Genomic DNA, 21,662 nt, shown 5'->3' on the forward strand with positions numbered 1-21,662 from the left:
TTGAAGAGCACACATTGGTCTTACATAATTTTTCTCTCCTATAAGTTACACTACCATTGTTAGGATTCCTCATGTACTCCAGGGGAACCAGACTTTCCCATCTGCAGATGACATTGAAGACAGGACAACACGTACAAGCCATGAAAAGGTTCTTGGGTTGAACAATCAAAGAGAGAAGGAATGAAAGTTGTTGTACTGATTTAAGGGGAGTGGAGAAGAGATGGAGTGCAAAAAAGTAAATCTTTTTACTCTACCCAAAAAATGAACCCATTCTTTCGTCACAATAAGAGCTCAGTTAGCTGGAATACACATGTGGGTTTAGACACTTTGATCACTTTACAGGATTGCTCCCAGTTCTTCATTTGAATGAAGTAGCTCAGTTGCTAAGTTTCCCCATTCTGTCTGAAATAAAAGTGACATATTATTTAATTATAAAACTTTGAACCTGTCGGAATGACTGCAGCAGGAATTTCGAGATATTATTTATTCCATAAGCTGGAATATAAACAGTAAAGCCACCATTGTCAACGGTCCCAAACTGTCTATGCTAAGATGAATCAGGAGCTATTTATCTTGGGATTTATTGATTGATTTTTTTTTTTATTTAGCCTTAAAACCAGGTGCAAGTGATAAGATGATGGATTTTGGTTGATTTTAAGTCTACTTTTCTTCTTTTTTATTTATTTGTCATCGGTTGGCATCCAGGGTGATGGTGCATAACGTGCTTTACTGACATAATCATAGTTAAGAAATACAATTTTAGACCAGAAAAGTTGTTCAGAAAAAGTTTTCAACAGCACAGTTTAAGACCAAAAATGTCAACATTTGAGACTGTTTTTAATGCTTTTTAAGGCCTTATTTACAAATTTTCAAAGTTTTTAAGACTTTTTAAGACCCAGCGGGAACCCTGTCAAATGTTCCTATCCACATTAACAGATCTGTAAGATTGTGTGTGTTACCAGAGAAAACTAAATCCATCGCAACTGTTTTCCATCTAAAATATAGAACCAAATCGTACTATTCTGAGGGCCAAGACAGCAAGTTCAGGTTTGCTGTGAGGAACCATTAAAATAAAAACCAGTGTTACCGTTTCCTGATCATACAGTTGGTTTAAGTGAAGTTTGATCTGAACCGAGTCTGTCCATTCCAGATTAAATACGCCTATTGGCTGTCTTATAAAACACTAATTTCCTATTTTTCTTCTTCTTGACCATGTCTTGCTGTGTTGATGGTCAAACTCCCTTTATCCCTTGTGCTATCCCAAGCACTTTAACATTGGGAGTTGGGTCATCTAGACCAGTGTTTTTCAACCAGTGTGCCGCGGCACACTAGTGTGCCGTGGGAGATGGTCAAGTGTGCCGTGGAAAATTGCCCTCATTAACTGATCTAAAAACATTAACCATCTCCAGGAAATCAGCTCTTTGTTCATCCAAACAGGTCCTGATAAAACACTGAGTAGTTAGGAATATGAAAGATCATAAAATACTTATTTCTTTGTGTTTAACTGATTCTATTAAAGACATTTTGATAAGAATGACGGCACCGCGATTTACCTGCAGCTATAACTGTTTTCTGAAAAGTCCCGCAGCTTTTACTGTCTCCACGACTCCACCAATCATTCTTGAAGGCTTAATCACATGTCATCAGTCTGACCAATCAGAAGTGTTTAAAGTCTAAACTTCCTTGTTCCAATTTAGCTCATAACTCACTCATTTCCAACAAAATCACCAGCTAAAGCTCGTCTTTAGCGGTGTAGCTTTCCACAGAATCCGGTATCAGACCGTGGAACAAGTGAACAAAACCATGAAGCTCAGAGACGCTAGTCTTTCTGCCGTTTTCTCGCCGTATTCACACTACATCTCCCATGATGCATTGGCTTAAAGGGACAGCGCCTTAGCGTACAATGAGTCGTCCTTGTTACACGGATTGAAACCACAACGAACATACAGTTTGTATGTAACTTAACTTTTATTACATCTTTTAGAAAAAACATCTGCAACTTTATCACAAAAATGCACGTCAGATTGCCGGGGGGGGGGGGGGGGGCTGTAGATCAAAACAGACTATGAGTTTCTGCTTTTTTGGGGGGGGGGGGGGGGGGGGGGGGGTTGCTGGTGTGCCGCGGGATTTTTGTCAAGGTTAAAGTGTGCCGTGGCTCAAAAAAGGTTGAAAAACACTGATCTAGACCCACTAGACAGTGCTCTGAACCTTTTTTCTTCAATGATTTGTGATCTTCACTGGTGTCCATGGATTACATGAAATCTTTCCACCTTTTTCCACCTTTGTCATGGTAGGGAGAACACGTCAATGTAAGGGTGGGGTCATCTAAGATAGCACAAGGGTTATGAGCTCGGTGTAGCTGTCGTAATCTCCTTTCTCCATCTGTTCCCTAAACTTTCTCCAGAACCTGCTGCTGTTTTCGGAATCATTATCTTCATGTCTCGTGATTTCTTACTATTTTCTTGATGTTTGGGGGGAGGGGGGGGGTTGACTCTAATTTCCCAGTCTGCTCAGTTTTAAATTCCTGTAAACAACACATTGACTACTATTACGTCTGATTGGTCTGCGGATCTCAGCTAAAGCACGGCTGTAAGTCCGCAAAGCCTTATCAAGTTTTCATTCAATAAATTCTGTTCATGATTGTTTGTTAGGGTCCATATTGGACAACGTCTGAATCCAGACTGAGGTCCGCCTGTTGGTCACCTTTGGCTTAAATGAACAATAAGGTCATTATAAAAACGGGTTCAGCCCTTACCTCGTTACCTTGAATTATAAATTAAGACATTTCATTCTTCATTAACGACCCACTCTGATGAAAATCATGTTTTGGGTGTTTTTAACAATGTCTTGTGGCATTTTTCTCATGATAGAGGACAATTCTGTATCGACTGAGATCGTTACTTCAGTCGAATAATGAACTTTTCTTGGAAATCCTTTTCAAAGTCTGTCAGGGTGTTGATTACGAAAAAGACACGGTCATAACCTAAAACATGCAGCGTTCTGATGTTATGTAGGTGGCTAAAACTGAAATACAGAAATGGTTTTTAGAACCAGTGATTGATCATTTATGATAGCAATTTTTTTAATCCCTTTTTGACTTCACAGAGGAGTAAAGCCTTTAATCTTCAACATGAAAATAAACATGGTGCTTTTGTTAAAAATGAAATCTGATGTTTCCTCACATTACAATAAATTCAGAGGAGTGAGGAGGCCAAATGGAGCTGGAAGTTTCCCAGAGAAAGAAGGGATCAAAATGATCCCAGCGTGTGCATCCATATGCATGACTTTTTTGGAATATATTTTCCTTAGGTTTAAAAGACAAAAGCCAATCTGTGTTTGAATCTCGGCTTTTGTAGGTCTTAATAATTCAAGACAATCCCGTGTCGGATTTCTTTTTCACAGAAACTCAAGTCAGACCAGATTGTTTTAATGAACGTTTGGATCTTCAGTGCAAACCAGAAACAAGCAGCTAAAGTTGAAGCCTTTTTCCTCAGGACTTCACAGTCAAAGTAGCATAAATGTTGTATGAAGATCCATTTGCTTGTAGGCTTTGGGGAAGAGAGCCATTTAGGTATTAGCAAAAATTAAAATGCACAAGAAATCAAGCTTTTTCAGTAAATCAATATTTACTGACTTCAATCATTTAATTTACAGAGTAGCAAATATCAGGCTGACATTGTGCCAATTATTTTGACTACAAAGACATCTGGATATTCGTCAAGCCTGCTGTGGCTTTCAAAACCTTTGACACTGCTAATAATTATTGAACCTTAAAAAACTATTTTTTTTTAACAATTAAATCCAAATAAACCTGTTTGAAAAATAAGGAGCTCTACTTTTCCAAGCAATATCATTTGAACAAATTGTGTAGGTGCAGGAAAAATCTGGGCAAATTCATTAACATTTATTAATAAAATAAATATTTAATGAGGTCATAACATTGCAATAAAGCTACTTTACAAAAAAATATTTATTCAAAAAAGTTTTAATTCATTCGTTAAACCTAGAAAAATGTTGTACAATTTTAAGAGTGAATATCAAATCTTTGAAAAACTAGATTTTCTGCTTTCTTGTCCAAAATATTTTTTGTCTTGCAGTTCAAAATGTAACCATGAAATGATATAAACATTTGTATTTAGGTCCATTACTCAATTGGAAATATTATGTCCTAACAGAAGTGTAGTGGGGCCGTGGTGCAATGGTAGAGCGGTCGACCTCTGATTGGAGTATTGCAGGTTCAATTTCCACCTGAGTTTAATTTTTCAAGTTTACAATCTTTTTGCTGAAATTTCAAGTTTAATATTAAAGTACTTTGTGATACAATCCTTAAAAGGCCATATGACCAATTAAGGATCAGGATTAAGGACCATAATGCAAAAAAAGCATTTTTATCCTTTTACAATATCTCAGATGTTTTCCTCAATCCACTTCTGTTTTTTACAAAAGAGTACCATTACATAGTGGTTGTGCATTCTCAAGTGCAGCAGCAGCTGGTTCAGTCCATGCCAATTGTTTCTGACACCGATGGAGCAAAAATGTTTGTACTGTACCAGTTCCAGAACCACAACCGCTGCCCAACACCGCCGTGGCAATGTGCCTTCAATTGAGTGTGAAATGCGGCCTTGCGCACACAGGAAACCATGTACGCTGGTGCACACATGAACAACTAAATGCAGCGTTGGTCCAGCTGCATTGTTGCAACAATAGCTAGCTGAGGATTTCATTGGGCTAAAACAGTTTTCTAACAAAAACATGCAGCGCTGGAATTTTTCCATATCAGAGTGTGACTTGGTTTCAAGGACAACTTTGGGAAACTGGGATGGAGGAAAAGATCCAGAAACCAAAACCTCATTCTAATTTAGTCATCAGCAGAAGGCAATTAGTGAGAGGAACGGTCTTTGCCAGAGCAAGCAAACAAATGACACACAAGGAGTAAATGGAGCATTTCGCAACTAAATCTCTATTTTCCTGGGCTAATAATGTGACATTAGAAAATGATTGCAGTAGTAAGCACAAGCTGTGAAAACAATTCAAATATCAGGTTAATTGTTTTTTAGGATTTTTTTATTTATTTGAGGCAAGCACAATAGTAAGGGAAATGACCAAAGAATGTATTGATGCTGCTTCTTCTCCAATCTATTTAGACTCCTAACTCCAAACATTCTAAATGTGGAGCTGATGGCATTGCCTTCAACCATGTAAACCCTTAGTCACAACTGGCCTTGCTGCTAGATGGGGTATATAGGTGGCCCGCATGAAATGGCTAAGTTGTAGACCCCTCAGTGAGTCCATGCAGCAAAAATATTTGTGCCCTTTTTTTTATGCAGGAATACTGCAGGGGATTGATATTATTCAGCAAGCAAGAGTAAGTTAGTGTGAAGTACACTTCTTGCACAGAGACAATTAGTGTATTTTGTGTGAGCATCCTACGGACGCTAAGGTATCACCTGCACACCCATGCATGCTCAATTTGTGAACAGTCAGTAAAGAGCCAGTGCACGCACCTTAATGATGGAGCTCAGCAGCATCACTCGTGTGTCATAAGTGTGCGTGACTTCCAATATCCTTACAAATACTTCATGATACTCTTACCACATGATCAACAATCACAATTTTCATTTTCATGACCTCCCTTGCAGTGTCTGTTTAAACTGCAAGACACACCTGTGTTCTCCAAAGGATGAGGCCGCTCCTGTTTACGGACCTCCATGGGCCCGGACAACCCAAAAATCTACAGCGCCTTTACAGATGCATGTGACCAAGCTTTAGGTCCTGAAAGATGGTCCAATAGCATCTTACATTGATATCATAAAAAAGGCCAAATGCTTGTCACTCTTGCTGCCATTGCAGCCACAGATGAACTCCTTTGCATGTGCTCTATACACTAATATTGCATTACAAAACCTTTAGCTTTCCCTTTCCTGTAGCATCACTATATTACGTGAAGGTGAAGTATCGCTGGATTTTCTCCAAGATTTTTTATCCTTCTGATGATACTTATATGTGTTTTCCAATGAATCTCTAATCCCTCAAACATGTTTAAAGTATTGATTATCTTTTAATTACTGCGAGTTTGAAAATATTTTTCCAAAGATTTAGCCCAATGTCATCTAAAATAAAATAAAAAGACAACTGTTAATGGAAGAACTTGATCAGTGAACACTCTTCAATAACTATAACAAATGGTGAAAGAGCTATTTAAGAGTTAATTTTACTGGGTGGATCTTTCTGAGACAACCTTAAAGTAGCCACAAAAATTTGCAAAAGTGCAAATAAAACCAAAAGCTAACATTGCCTATCAAATGAATATATCCTAAAGTTTCCCGTGTTTTCATGATAGACAGCACTTTTTTTTTTTTTAGATTAAACTGGACTTATCTAGATGTCTGCAGAGTAGATCGACATATCAGAAACAGTCTTTTTCTGCTGACAGAGTCTGCTGTCTAAAACAGTTCTGCTGAAACCTTATAATCACCATCACACAGTGTGTCCAATTAGAGGTGCCTGGTTTTGTGTGAAAATTGCAGTTGTTCTACAAGGAACAACTTTATTAACACAAAAAAAGTGTTAATAAAATGAATGTCTAAATGTGTTTTTTATCAAAAGCTTGTTAGGCTTTGACAGCTGTGGTAACAACTTCTTCCCCCAAGCCCTCACATGTGACTACGTGTTCTCCTAAATCATATCTGTGAGTTGGGCAAGTGTTCCCCCAGAACAATAAATAAAAAAGGATGATTGCCTTCTTAAACTTTGTGCCAATGTGAAGAGAAACAGTTCAGGCTCCCAAATAACCCAACAGTTGTTTTTGACTGGTGCTGGTAGTTGATGAACATCTGCAACGCTCTAAATTCTTGGCCGTCTTCAATCCAGTGTGAAAGATTATTTACACAATCTTACAGGAAAGCGTTAAAGAGAAGTGGAACAATTAAAGTCAGAAAAAAAATCCCTGTCTGAAAATCTCAACTAACCTGACACAGTCTGCCATTACAAACAGAAAAAGCTAGAGTTGGTAGCTAAGAAGAAAATAAAGGAGGTAACTAGGTTCTGAAAATAGAACGACGGCGATGATTTTTGATGTTCGATAATAGGATGATCGGTCAAAGGTTTGTTTTCTTAATGAGGGAAAAGGGATGATTATACTTAAAGGTTTGATAGTTTTAATCACCATCTGATTGTCCAAACTCTTACACGTTAACAGCCATAATGTTGCGTTCACACTGCATTTCCTTGGATAGTCTAACTTGTTAAGTGAGAATAAAATCTCTGGTGATAGACTTTGGTCCAGATCAAACTAGTGAACCATTGTTAGCTTGAGAGGAAGAAACTTGAATGACTTGATGGTGAAGCAGGAGCTGAAATAAACTAAATTACGTAAATGTGTTTTACAAGTAACCAAAAAAAGAAAACAGCCAACATTGCAAAACGAAGAAGCAGTTAATACCGTGAAACTGTTGGAACTGTTTCATCTTGAACAAGCTTTGTCTGCTCTCAAAAGAGCTCTGTGAATGCAAAACAAATTAAGTGGCAGTATGACATCTTTTTTAAACAAGTCCTCCAAAATCATACCAAAGATTATTCTGGTGTAAACATACCCTAAGTGCGTCATGTTGGTGAGGTCAACTATTACTTCTGTGCTTTTATCGTTAAGACCCACTCCAACGAGAGTTGTGCCTTTGGTGTTTTTTTTTACATATTCTTCTGTCATTTTTCTGATGTTGGAGGATATACTGTACTGTACATAAAGAAAATTAAGCATAAAATAGCATTTTTGAGTATTTCTTTATTAAAACCCTTGTGAATCACGAGCAGACAAAAAAAAGGCATTTGGAAAAGCTTGTAACCGTGACGTAGAAACTCCAAACAGTATGAACTACTTTGAATGAACTACTGCCGTTCTGCAGATTAGAATATGACAGCTTTTTTTTCTTTTTCGGCTAAAGTGGCATAATCATAATTAAAAGACCACTGGGAATGCTTTTGCAATAGATCAATTGATGATTGGAGTGGGACTTTAACTAGTCCAGTTTTTTGTAAATCTTTTAATATGATTGCCTCACTCTTTATTATTATTTTCAATGAACTTTGTTTATTTTAAGGTCTCCGGGTCAATTTAATTTCCCGCCCACTGCTATGGAAACCACCCATAGAAACTCAACACTCTTTTTGTTTAAAAATGGAGATCCTGCTGTTAGTGTTTCAATGCGGTGAAAGTCTGACTTTTGTATTCTTCATTTCTCATCTTAAGTGTTTAGTTCTGCATTTAGATTGCCTTGTTAGTTATTTTATCTCGTGCCTCTCTGTCGTGTGCACACCTGCTTTGAGTTTGTGATCGCCACAGCTGTTGCGTGTTTATGGATCATCATCAGCACGCATGCATCACGCGCTGTTTTAGTTTAGTCCTGCCAGATCTTTGTCCCCTCAGCTCTGTCTTCTTAGTATTTTAAGTTTAGTTTGAATTTTTAGCCAATGTCTTGGGTTTATTCAGTTAAACAGTTGGACAGCTACTTGTCTCCTGAGCTAAAGTCCTTGAACAACCTAACACCCATGACAGAAACTGTAAGTGTTCCAAAACCAGTGTTGAGGTTTTAAGGTCAGTTATATTTTTATGTAAAAATGCATGTAAACATTTGTAATAACAGTGTTTAATCTTTTCCAATTCAAAAAAAAAAAAAAAAGTCAGACGTTTTCAAAAATCTTTTCATCGGTTACTATTGTCTATTTTAGCACCCAAACTATCTGCCTAAAGCCGCTTAAAGTGTAACGACTAACCTGCAATAAAAAAAGTTGCAAATGTATGAATTGTAATTATTTTATTAATAAAAAGATTCTAAAGATAAAGCCTTTTGTTTTTTTTAAATATTCTAAAACAAAGTAGGGTCAATAAAACTTAAAAAAAAAGTAAAAGTTTAAACGAAGGAAAGAAGCGGTCAACTGTCTTTCATCTTTAGCCGAACATCTGGATATCTATAGAAACCTGGTACATAATATCTGAATTTGTCCCAGGAGACCAAGATCCAGAGATCCTGCGAGGGAAACTGAGGCCAAGTGAGCTTTTCCCCGTGTCAAACAGTTCCAGCTCTGAGCGTGAATGAAGGGAAAGGAAACCCTTAAAGGGTCACCGTTTGAAAGTTTGACTGCTCATCTCATAACACAAATATTAACTGTAATGACTACATTTCCTAATAATTTCCTTATCAAGCCTGTAATTTGGTCCATTTGTTTGCTTTGTCATTCTCCAGAGCTACAAAGGCTGTGTTATTTGAAGACTCACACGAGAATCTGAAGACTTGGTCAGCCAGAGAGGGGGTGAGGGTGCTGTCACCGACACACATCTCCCAGAAACCAAGACTCGTTCTGCAATCACAAGACCAAGTAGCAGATAGCTATTCAAACGGGATTTCTCAGGAGCATGCTCACTGAACCTGCGTTCACACGGAACGAGATTTGTGCCTCAGTTTCAATGTTAAGTCAATAGACAGATGTGATCAGAAGTCCTGTGGCGTGCTTTGGACGTGGAGCTGCGGTGTCGTGGCAACATGTTTCGGGCGCAAGTCCAAATTTCTGAGCTTTGCCGAAGAATTTGTGACGCACTGATAAAGTAATCAGCAGGTGGAGTCCAAAACCAACATGGAGGAGAATCCGATCGTACTCCTCCTGAACTTTAAGATATTTTTCCTATTTGCATTCAGTCAATGATAAAAAGGTCCTCTGATTTTACAGTAGTATAGGAGTTGTGGACCAGAGACACCCACAAATCCGCGAAAACGGAGAACCAATGGTCAAAGAATGTCCTTCCAGGAAGCCGACGAGCCAGTGTGCTCTTCATCTCCGTTCTCCTTCTCCTCCTCTCCCGCAGGACCTCCTTTGGACGCAAAAGTCTCATACAAGCCTCTTGAACTGAGTTTTTGTGATAAACCTGGGGGAGTCACATGACTAAAAGAAAATCTCTGAATACTGAAACACTAGTACGCGGGGGAACACTGTATAATTATATTTATTTTTTCCCGACTTGGACTATTTCGGGCCAGGAAATCCTCAAAAAGGGTCTCAGCTGAAGCTCAGAGAAGTTCAGCTGAAAGCGGCCGTCATTCAGATGGAGCTCCTGCAGTAGATGGTGAATCTTACTGGGAGTTTTCCATGAACTCTGACATTTTGACGTGTTTACCGACGCTGTGTTAAGACCTGTTCACACTGGGACGAATTTCGCCGGCGATTTTCGCCGACGTTTAACGCCTCGTGACTAAACAAAGGGCACCAATGAAAGTGTGCACACGGACGCGAAAAAACGCCATGCGTCAAAGCGTCAAAAAAAAAAACGCCTCGGGTTCCTTTTTTTTTTTTGACGCCTCGCGTCGAAATCTATTCGACCAATGAGAATGGCGCTTTTGCACACGTAACTGGAGCTTCTGAAGTTACAGTAAAACACAACTTGGGGGCGCTCAAACACAAAACTGCCTTGCTAACAACACATACCAGCGAAGAAGATAGACGCCAAGTAGCGTCTACACTGCCGCGAAGAAATAATGACGGACATTCTAAAATATCCCCGGACCAAGCACCAGTTGGAGCAACCGGTGCTTGAAATATTCATGTTTTCTTTGTATTATTCTGACAAGCGCGTAAATACTTGCCCTCTTCTTCTGAGTGAAAAGCGACTTTAAGAAGCGTAAAGTTGCGCAGCGCCACCTTGTGTACAGGAGTATTTCTGTATACATTAAGCGCCATCTAATGTCAGGGAATGAAATTGCATGTTCGCTCGGCTCATCGTCAGCGAAAATCGCCTGGGTGTGAACACAAAAACCGTGGCGAAAAACGCTGGCGAATAACGCCTGGCGAATATTCGTCCCGGTGTGTACGGGCCTGTAGAGCTCTTTAAAATACATAGATTTGATCTCTCAACATCATCTATGTCTTCCGTGATATACAGGTATACAGTCAATACTGATGAGAATAAAATTAGTAACTCCTCCCACATTCAGAGGGAGAGCCAAGGTTTTGAACACGTCTTTGGACAAGCGTCGAACAGAGAATTTGACAGACCACCAAAGAGTGGTGCAAAAGCAAATCTGATGCGTGAATCGCATTGGTTGCAAACATAGCATTAGGAGCCTTGTCTGTAACAGCGAAACGATTGGATCCCACTTTGCCTCTACTTCCGCTTAAGCCTTTTACGATTAGAGTATGTCTTTGGATGTAAATAACAACAATTACCTCTTAAAATATTTATGATGATGAAAATGTTTATTTTGATGTTGAAAAAAACAAAAGAAAGAATAAATGTTTAGGATCAGAACCTCATGATCCTGCGAAGCACTACTAAAGGACTAAAAATATTTCATCTTCTGACCGCAGAGTTATCGACTGTTTAAATTACTGTCATAACGGAGGCAGAAATGTCTGGAAATTTACTGGGAGCTGGTCTTTTTTTTACATATCTTTTTCATTTTAATAATTCAACAGTGAATTACAAGTTTAAGAATCTTGGACGAACAACCTTACAAAAAAAAAGACAAATTACGGGAGCTAGTTAATGTTGTTAATGTCAAGTTAATGTCGCACTGTTGGCCACAAAGAGGAAGTGACGTAAGTTTGTACATGTGGTGAGAGTTTGGGTAGCCATTGCTGATCAGGTAATGACAAGCCACTTTCTTTATGCCTGTCATCCTTCCTCATTTGTTTTCTTTTTTAGCTCACCTCTTTCCCTCTTCTGTCTTTAAAATAGGCCTCACCAGGGTGCTCAATCAGCTGAAGCCAGTGCTTTTGTGGCTGCTCTGAGCGGGATACCAACCTTAATTAATTGGCTGCTTTGTCCTAAAGGCAGCGGGGCTACCAAGCTGTTGGAGAAGGAAACAGCAAAGGAGCTGGGACCACTTTAATGTTTTCATGCAATTGTTCGAAGAATTTCACGCTAAAAACAAAGCAAACAGACTTTGTCCCAGTAGAACTGAATATATATATATATATATATATATATATATATATATATATATATATATATAATATTGCATTCTACTTTAAGGGGGGGGGCAGGTATTGGGAGAGCTTTTGTAAGGTGACGTTGAGAGAAGGAAAGAAACGGCGAGAAAGTGAAAGCCCACAGCCCCTCACCCCACTCTGTGTCTTATCTGCTATAACAAATGAGTGATGGATTAACCTGGGATCACCCCTGGCAAATTGAGATGACCCCCCTCCCCCCACACAAACTTTACCCTCACAGAGGGCTGCATTCCACTTCACACAACCAGACACATGGACACATGCATGATTCATCATGGCTTCTTTTTTCTGCGTCTGTAAGAGTACGATACAAAATAAAATCAAAGAAAATAGGATTATTTTTCTCTTTTTAGATTTGGATATTACTGCAAAAAACATACAGACGCAGATTCCTGTTCTTTTTAATAATTAAATTATTAGACTTGTCAAAATATATGGGTGTTAATCGTAGATAATAAATTACAGAAGAAAACATTTTTTTTATTCGTGTTAATCTAATTTTTAAACTATAACATTATTGTTTCTGCATTCAAGTTGCTTTAAAATAAAATTCATTTTTAGACTTTCACTTGTTAGGCTTTGAACCGCACCTTGGCTGATGACTGGCTTCCGGTGAGAACAAGGTGAACCACTGCTCACGTTAAGACGCTAAGCTATAGCCAAACTATTTGCTAAATGAAACTTTACGTGTCTGTTTTATTTGACATAAAGGTTTTAATAACACGTTAATGGTGAATGGTGAAGCCCATTAAATCCTTTCAAGATTAAACTCTAATAATACAAAAGATATTTCTATTAACTGGTACATCTAAAAGAATTAATTTTGTGAACGTTTTTATCATTTTTGTCAATGAAAGCAGTTAAACTCATATTGTCTACTCTCTTTACACATAGATTTAAATGTATTGCTTCTTTTTTCCTCTGGTTTTGATAATTGTTGCTTAAAGAATATAAAATAAAAAGACAGTCGCAAAAAATTTGAATATCATATCGAACCCATGAAAAAAGGGAGGTTTTCAGCTCATGTCAGACTTTAGAAAACTGTTCATTGTTATGTGTTCAATACTAAAGTAAGTGCTCCTACTGTTTTTGATGTTTTAAATTTGAGCACTCTGGACCTGATCATAATTAAGTCATAATTCATTAATAAGTCAAAAATTATTGCATGACAGCACTAAATTTTATTACAATTCTTTTCTGTGATGCTGGTGTTGGTTGGCTGACTGCGACATTTTTGAGCAGCCGTGTACGTCTGCTTCCTTCTGAATACTCCTGGAAATTCATATCAAAGCTGCCTGTGACTCTAGGCTGCATGGACAAACGGTCAAACACACAAAAACAAGCATGATTTTAAGAGGCCTCCATTACCTCAGAGTGCTGCAAACCCCTGGTAAACAGCCATGCACAGACGCACACAAAGGCAGACACACAGCCTGCACCATGACTTATATGGGAAAGACACAAAGTTTGTTGATAAATCACTGCCAGCTATTCACCAAGAATGCAGAAACGGACACACAGGAGCAGCTACTGGGAAAGTATTTTTTGTCTGACGGCAGCTGAGAGTGTTTGACGCACAACAAAGTTGTTTAACTACGTTGATCTGTCGCAAGTGCTTTAAAAAATGTTTTAATGTGAGTCACAGACAGTGAGTATTAACTTGCATAAGAATAATGGAAAAAATTTGTGTTTATTCATCATTTCCTTTTGATTTAGTGATTGAAATTGGTCAGTCCAGCTTGTACTGTCCAGTTCCAACCTAAAAAAACTTTCTGCCTTTGAGGCAAGCTCCAGCTGTTGGCAGTTCATGACGACAGCCCTGTGCCACAGTAACAGCGGGGGGCGCTCTGATCTGCCCAGCAGGCTCCTGTATGGAGATGTAACTTCATCCAGCCATTAATCATCTGTATGGTGAGTCTTAAGGACCTGCGCGCTGAGCTCACTGCGCTCACACTCGTGCTAGGTGGTCCTGTCGGCGAGCAAAGCGACCGCTGCCAGAGAGGTTTTGCCAGGACTTTCACCTTGAATCAAAGGCTCAGCTGCTTCATGTGCAAAAGGCCTCCTTTTGTTTTTTTCTCTCTCACACACATTTAATTGAATGTTATTGTAGAAGGTGCTGTAGACACTTTGCCTAAAAAGATGTGAAAGAAAAATGTGACTGGAAAAGGTTTGGTTCCTTTTGGTAATATATTTATTTTGGGCAAAGGCTTTACTTTTACTGCTCAACCAATCATTTTCCTTATTTCTGATTGTTTTTGTTCATTTAGCTTTTTGCTGGGTGCAAACACTGATCCCGGTAGCCTGATGGCTCACTAAGGTCCCCTGGACTGGTCCACAGCAAAAGCAAAATGCATTTTTTAGAAGCTGTCACGTTTCCATAAAACATATTCTAAAATAATTTGGGCAAAATATTAAAAGTGTAATTTTATTTTAAATTACTGTTGCTCTTCTGCGTGGACTGACTTTGGGTGTATTCAGACTGGAAAAATCCTTTTTTTCAGATCGAGTCCCGAACCTTGGGTTTGGTCTGTATTCAGACTGGCATCAAGCGGACGGTTCTGTTCTGTTACATTTTCTCATCTATGTCTGGTAGGGTTGTCCAAAAACATTTTTACCCAGAACAAATACTTCTTAAAAAAATTATTTATTTTTCTGCAAGCCAAATGATGGTATAGTCCATTTCTCATTGAGTGAAAACATCCAGAAAACTTTCAATGAAAAACACAAACAAAAAAATGCCTGAAAATTAAAAGCTCAAAGCTCAAATGGAAACTGATTAAAACTGTCATCATGTGGCGACACTGGCGGGAGTAACAGAGACACAAGGTTCTAACAAGGAACAAAAATAAGCTTAGTAGAAAAGATTGTATCTCTGGTTCTGCTCCATTGAGTTTGACTAGGAGCTGCAGCTAAATAAACAGCTGACAGACAGTGTCCATGATGAATCACAGAAAAAATTTGATGTTTCCCAGTAGTTCTTGTGGGTTGAGAGCTGCAGAGTACACTGGTGGGTTTAGCCATTTTGGGGCCCAAAGTGGAAAAGGGCAAAATGCCCCTGCAGATGTTGTTTCGAGCCTTTTTCAGTCTTTCATGCAACCTCTTGACTGGTCCAGACATTAGACCACAATGATGTCCAGAATCCAGAGGACCGAATGAAAATGAAAACGAAAAACAGTTTAGTAATGCATTCTCTAAGCAATCTGGTATTTCTTCATGATCAAGAGTTTGACATAGAGTACAGACCAAAAGTTTGGACACACCTTCTCATTCAAATGAATGGGAAGGTGTGTCCAAACTTTTGGTCTGAACTGTATACAGTATGAACTTTTTGCCCACTCATAATCTGGCAGGGGTTGGTCAAAGCAATAAGACGAAACAATTAGGTCAATCATGTCAGAAGAAATAAAAAAGTACAGTTTCCTAAATTCTGTTAATTGTTTCAATTCTCCTATTTTCTCCTTCTCATCTTTGCTTTTTTTTTAAATATATCTCACTTTAAATTGTATTCTTGTTTTCACCCTAAATATGTGAACAAGCAGTTTAAGTGATTATGAGTAGAGGGACTTACCTAGAACTTTCAACTCAAGCGTCAGGTCTTCTCAATCAGCTTCATCTACTGTTTCCTCCATCCAGGTTGTGATAATTTCATGCTTTGATTCTCATCATCTCAGTTCAAATCTCTTTAAAAAGGAAAAGTACAACATCTAAAAGCCGCAAGAACAACTCTTTGTTTTGGCTAGTCTTCGAGTAACACTATATCTTTTTTGTTTTTTATTTGGTTTTAAGGATGTTTATGTATGACTAAATGCAGTTTAGTTTGTCGATTGTTAGTAGTTTGAGAAATAAGCAACAATTAGCTTTTTGTCATTCTTCTTGTCACACAAGCAGCATAGTTTTACTGTTGTTGTTTCTGGCAGTTACCTCCAAGCATAATGAGAACCTTTGACAAGTTTGGTTATCGCATTTTCCCAGAATAACTTCAATAGCCTAAAATGTTAGCGTAACATTTTTTTCCTTTTTTATATTCAAATTGAGTGGCTAACCTGGATTGTGTCAGAAATTCATTCACAGCTCACTATTTAGTGCAATATATAGGCATTCGCCATTTTGTCTGGGTGTCTGAATCTACAATTCCAAAATCTAGTCCCCTGGCAATTTCCCAGGAGTCTCTGTGAAAAACTATTGTACACCAATGCTAATCATATTGGCATGAAGAAAAACCACAATTGCACGATTTGCCGTTAGAAAAATTGTATTAAAATGTATTTTTTTATAATTCATCCAAGTTCTCATCAGTGTACTCATAAACGTTCTTTGTAAAATGTTCATATTAAATAGGTTTTTCTTCTAATGGGTGACGTCAAATTTCGGTAGTAAGCATGTGTCCGAATTACATTAAAACTCAGGGCGCTAGAGTCTTTTAGGGGTTAAGTAGTGAGGGTCACACATGGAATAGTCCATTGTTCTCAAGTGATAGGGGTGCTTGATAATTGATATTGATATTGATATTTCAAGAATCTTAATTCTGTCTGATAAAAGCTAGGAACCGGATAATGATAAATCATGTAATAAAATGGTTACGGTAGAACAGGGGTGGGATTATATAAGTTCGCTTCCATCCACTCCCTTTCAAGCAATGTTTATTAATATGTCTAATTATACTAAGTTTGATTAGTTAATGCATGAATGTATAACTGATGATTGTATTGTTGTGTATTATTCCTATTTGATTGCTTGGAATAAACCATTTCAAATCAAAATCAAATAATCGTTGACATTGGAACAACAATGCCAGTTAATTTTAATTCTTCATAGAATCATTAATTTGGTAAGAAAATATAGTATTGCATACTGTTATTAAATATTTATGATGGAGAAATAGATTGAGACCCCTATGTAATCTACCTTTAGCGACTGGTGAACATCATCGTTTTTCAATCTTACATTGGTGGAGGGAAAAAAATTCATACAATTTTGCAGCAAACAGTCAGCACTGTGTAAAAGAATTTAATTAACAGCATAAATCATGAAGGAAGTGACAGAGAGGCGCGGTGTACGTCGCGTTCACACATTATATATGAAAAACTGGGGCCTGGCTCGTGAACACAGAGTGATCATGTCTGCTGTGGTTTATATTTTTTTGAAAATTGAACACTTTCCATTACTCAGGAACTTCTCCCTTTCAGTTTTATCTCCCCATCTCAAACACACACACACACACTCACACACATTCATTCATTCATTCTGCAGTTCAGTGCCAAAGCCACAACAAACGGAGATGCTCCCTCAGCTTTCACTGTGGCATCAAGTCACCAATTAATTCATTAACGGACGTCTCTGTGGGCGCTGAAAAGCCTCCAGGCCTGGACAGAATTACTGTTTGCATAAACACCCACTGGCACACAAAGTCAACTGAAAGACACGCTTAGCAACAGAAAGAAACTGCAGAATCAAAATAGAGCAGAAAGAGATTAACAGGTAAATGTAAAACAATAAAAGGCAAGTAGGAGCAGAGGCTGAGAGGAATATGTACATCTTAATTAATGTTTATCAGTTTATATGTTTAACTTTTTACCTAAATTTGCCTCATTCAGCTAAAACACAACCCGTTTCCTACAAGTTTTTTGTAGGAAAAGAACAAATGATTTTTATTGATTTCCATGACTAAATTAACTCTCTGCCTCTGTTTTGAGGAGCAGCTCACATTAAATAAAATGACCCCCCCCACACACACACTGCAGGTAAGCAGCAGTAAAACTTCGAAGTTTTTGGCCTGGTCAGATGTTAAACAAAAAGCAAGCACAGTCCATGCAGAGTGCTGGCTCCACCGAGGGTGACGAGAGGAAATGAGTGCAGGCCAGAAGCCAGGAGAGTAAAGAGATCCGGCTTCAGAGCAAACCGTTTCTCTCTGAGAAAGGAAGACTGAGGTCACACTTCTGGTCTGAGCAGAAAGACCAGCACACGCACACATGTGGACAGAGACACTGGTTTGAGAAAGTGTGTTCACACTGCAAGCAGAGTCTGGCTTCAATTATGCGGTGAAGCCAAAGCAATGAAACAAAACCGCAGTCGAAAACCTGCTCAGTCTGCCCAAGGGCCGCTGAGCCGAGATCCACAGGCTGCAAAACTGACGGCTTTTGATGCATGACATTCGGAGCCCTAGCTTTCATAACCCCAATAATCCATAATCAATTATATATCTGCACTTGAGAATAACCTCAGAGAACTAGCAGATCATTCTGGAAAACTGTTTCAGATGTTTGTTGAAGTTCAGATTATGAAAAGCAAACTTGCATTTCTCCTCCAGCATAAACCCACACTCAAACTTTCTCAATCTTTTCTTTATTTTTTATAAAAAGGAATATAAAGACTTCAAAAGAATTTATCTGTGAGAATTTATCTGTAAAAAAACTGGAATTCTGTCAAACTTGAAGGACTTTTTAAACAGTCTGCATGACAAGCAACAACAAGCTCCAAAATTCCTGCTTAAAAATGCTGCAGCCAAGTGCTGACAGTAACAACTTGAAGATCTGAGAAGCTTCCACACATTCTACAGCATCTGCTTTATTTGTCACAGCTATTGCTTTCATTTTTTTGTGGCTCTGCCAAAACATAAAGGGTGTCATCCAAAAATTAAAAGAGAAAATTTGACTTTTATATAAAAAATAATCAGTTTATCTAATTCTTGCTATCACAAATTAATTACTATCAGAAGCAAAACAGTTGAATCTGTTTTATGTCCTTTTACAAAGTGAAATTCCCATCGGATGTTTATATTACCGATGTACACCAAAGAAAAGTTGACAGAAAAAGCATTTATCTGATTGAAGGTTAGGAGGGGATTTTTGCTCTTAATGTGTGTGTTACAAAAAGCAATTTCAGCAGAGATACTTCATTTAAGTGTGCCTTACTTCTGTTTTGGTATCTTTTTCATCTGGATGCATCAGAATGTAGAAGTGCAGGGCGCTTGTGGCCTGGTGATTCTTTCCGTCTGCTCCTGATTCACAACGACTTGAAGAAATACTCAGATTTTAAGCTTAATTTTCTTAATATGTCATCCATTGTGAAAAAATTGCCACAAGAACATGTTAAAAACACACACAAAAAAACTTTTTATTTGTTTATCAGAGTTGGTCTTAAAGCTTAGGAACTTTAAAATAATTTGTCTTTGGTTTTTCCAAATTGTTGCTACAATAAAGTAAAGGCTGAAAAGGAAAACATCTTCCCGTACCCTAACTTCTGAGGACCAAAGCAGCTGCTTATCTAGACAGGACATTTTGTATTTGATTTTTCACAAATTGTTTTAGTGCAGAACTTCCAAAGAGTCTTTTTAACCTCCTCCTCCTCACTCACACAGCAGTCAAGCATTGCAGGGAGAGTACAGTGAAAACACAGTAAAAGCAGTGACTGTAGTGACAGAAACCACTTTTTTAAAGTTGAACAAGTCAAAAATCTGCTCTTTCTAGAACTTCTTAAAGAAATACAGGACAAGTTTAAGTCATCTGTTGGATTAAGGTCTGATCACATCATTCTGCCCCTCTCTTGCAGCTTCAGCATCCGTTTGACCAATCCCACAGCAGCTGGTGAGTGAGGAAAAAGTGTGACTCAAAGGCTTTGTAAAAAACAGTGAGAGCTTTAAAATTGGTGCTGCAAGAGAGAAAATTGCTTCCTCTGGTTTTCACAGTCCTGCATGTGAGAGAAAATGTCAATAAAGCAGCATTGCTTTGCACGGATCATCTGCAATTTGGCTTTCACCCTGGATGCCCTTCCAGACCCTGATCATCTCAAACCTGCTACCTGCCTCACAGCAAAGGAGGCCAATTAATGAATTAGCAAGCGGTCTAACCAGAGTTCTGGTGCTCCAGAAATGTTTTCCTTGTTCCTTTGCTCTTGCTGCATGTGAGCGTCTGTTCTTACTGCCTTTTTTAGAGATCAGCTGCAGCCCTGCATGCTGCACACTCAGCCTCGCTTACAGAATGTGCCTCCCCAGTGTTCATCAGAGACATACAGCAGCTCTATGACTGGGAAACAGAAAGCAGCTAAGTTGTCTGGACTGGTACGCCGCTTATTTATGGTCCTGGTTTATAAAACCAGTTGTAGACACTGATACAAAATCATGAGAAGAGGTTTTTCAAGAATTTCCCCTTTTACACTGAGGGATGGAGATCTGAAAAAAACAACTTTGTATTTTAAAAGGAGGTGAGGTTTAACAAGAAAATGCAGGGCTCTCTGACCTTTTATTTCCAGCTTTGTTTCTTGCCTGAACAACACATCCTGCTTGCAGTTTTAAAGATGAAAACCTTGTACTTCAGTGTCTCTCAGTGGAAAAAACGTTGCTTCTAAGTCAAGGATCGTCTAAACTCATCTGATGGAACCAAACCTCAACCAGAGAGCAGAAAATATTTCACAGCTGTACAGCATTCTACTCTATTTGGGTCACGATTTACATTTCTGAAAAATGATGAAATCAGAGCTGGAGTTTGTTTTGCACCGTTATGGAAAGTTGTAATGTGGAAAAAAAAATCAGCTTGGGCATATTTTAGGTTTTTTTATTTTAGCAAAAATTCTGAAACATTTGCTCCCGAAGACCTTAATTGTGAGATTTGTAGAAATAAAAAAACCTACAGTTCATCATGAATTAAGTTATTTAAAGCACTAAAACATTCTCACATTTTTTCTTCGAACCATTTAAAAAAAACTTTATTATAAACAAACATCAACGTAAGATGTAAAAACAAATCAAAAGATTGGATTTTCTCCTCTTTTTGTCTTGCACTGAAACATTTTAATTGAAGTGTGCCGGCTTGTCTGCATAATGTTTGTTTCTGTCAGTCAGGTGTTCTCAGACAACACCTGGAAGTCATCAGGGCACTTTCTGTTAAATATATTTTGATAAAGACAGAAAAAAACAAGCAGGAGATCCATCATAGCCATCACGCAGATGATCTCGGAGTATATACAGGTCTAAAATTATCCTTTGGACACATGAGGAGGCATGCTCTCCCTCTTTTCACATCTCTTTTGGTGCAGCTGACTTTGGCTCTTGTTTTAGGATTATAAAATCACTGCAATGACTAAATGCAGAAACTTTCTCACCAAAATCCTAAACCCTGGGTGTAGACTCCCAGGCTAAAGGGCTTATGTTGCATGTTTTCCATTGCCCCTTGTGCTATCCTAGGCACTTTAACGTTGGGAGTTGGGTCATCTAGACCCACTAGACAGTGCGCTGAACCATTTTTCTTCAATGATTTGTGATCTTCACTGGTGTCCATGGATTATATGAAATCTTTCCACCTTTATCCACCTTTTTCATGGTAGGGAGAACACCTCAATGTAAGGGTGGGGTCATCTAAGATATCACAAGGGTTAAAGTAAAAATGGTTTAAATTGTCTTTGTTTTTGTTGGTTTTTTGCTCAAGGACATACATTTTAAAGTACTGGAAGTAAAAGAAAGGATTTTAAGTTTTGCAACGGATAATGAAGCATTTTATGTGACTTTTTGAGACATTATTGAGAGAAACAGCAAAGATTGGGTAAAAGATATATAACGTGAAAGAAAGTCACAATTACAAGCATTAGATTAGGATAAAATTGTCTTTTTCCTTCAAGAACAAATGTAATGTTGCAGTTAGGGACTATTAAAATCCTCCTTTTGCCTGAAATTC

General features: G+C 38.2%; 1 protein-coding gene and 1 long non-coding RNA gene across 3 annotated transcripts in view; one reads left to right on the forward strand and one right to left on the reverse strand.

The window, feature by feature from the left end:
* The window catches only part of LOC144994861 (uncharacterized), a 37,832-nt gene extending 28,474 nt beyond the window's left edge, over positions 1-9,358 (forward strand). Inside the window, exons 3-4 of the long non-coding RNA XR_013658527.1 lie at positions 9,004-9,128; positions 9,240-9,358. This is a non-coding gene — a long non-coding RNA (uncharacterized LOC144994861). The remainder of the gene's footprint in view (positions 1-9,003; positions 9,129-9,239) is intronic.
* Positions 1-21,662, reverse strand: part of ntn1a (netrin 1a) — a 69,143-nt gene that overhangs the window by 43,890 nt on the left and 3,591 nt on the right. The window lies entirely within an intron of this gene.

Source organism: Oryzias latipes, chromosome 1 (genome assembly GCF_053564925.1).
Source record: "Oryzias latipes strain Hd-rR chromosome 1, Olatipes_Hd-rR_3.1".
In the NCBI taxonomy this organism is placed as follows: domain Eukaryota; kingdom Metazoa; phylum Chordata; class Actinopteri; order Beloniformes; family Adrianichthyidae; genus Oryzias; species Oryzias latipes.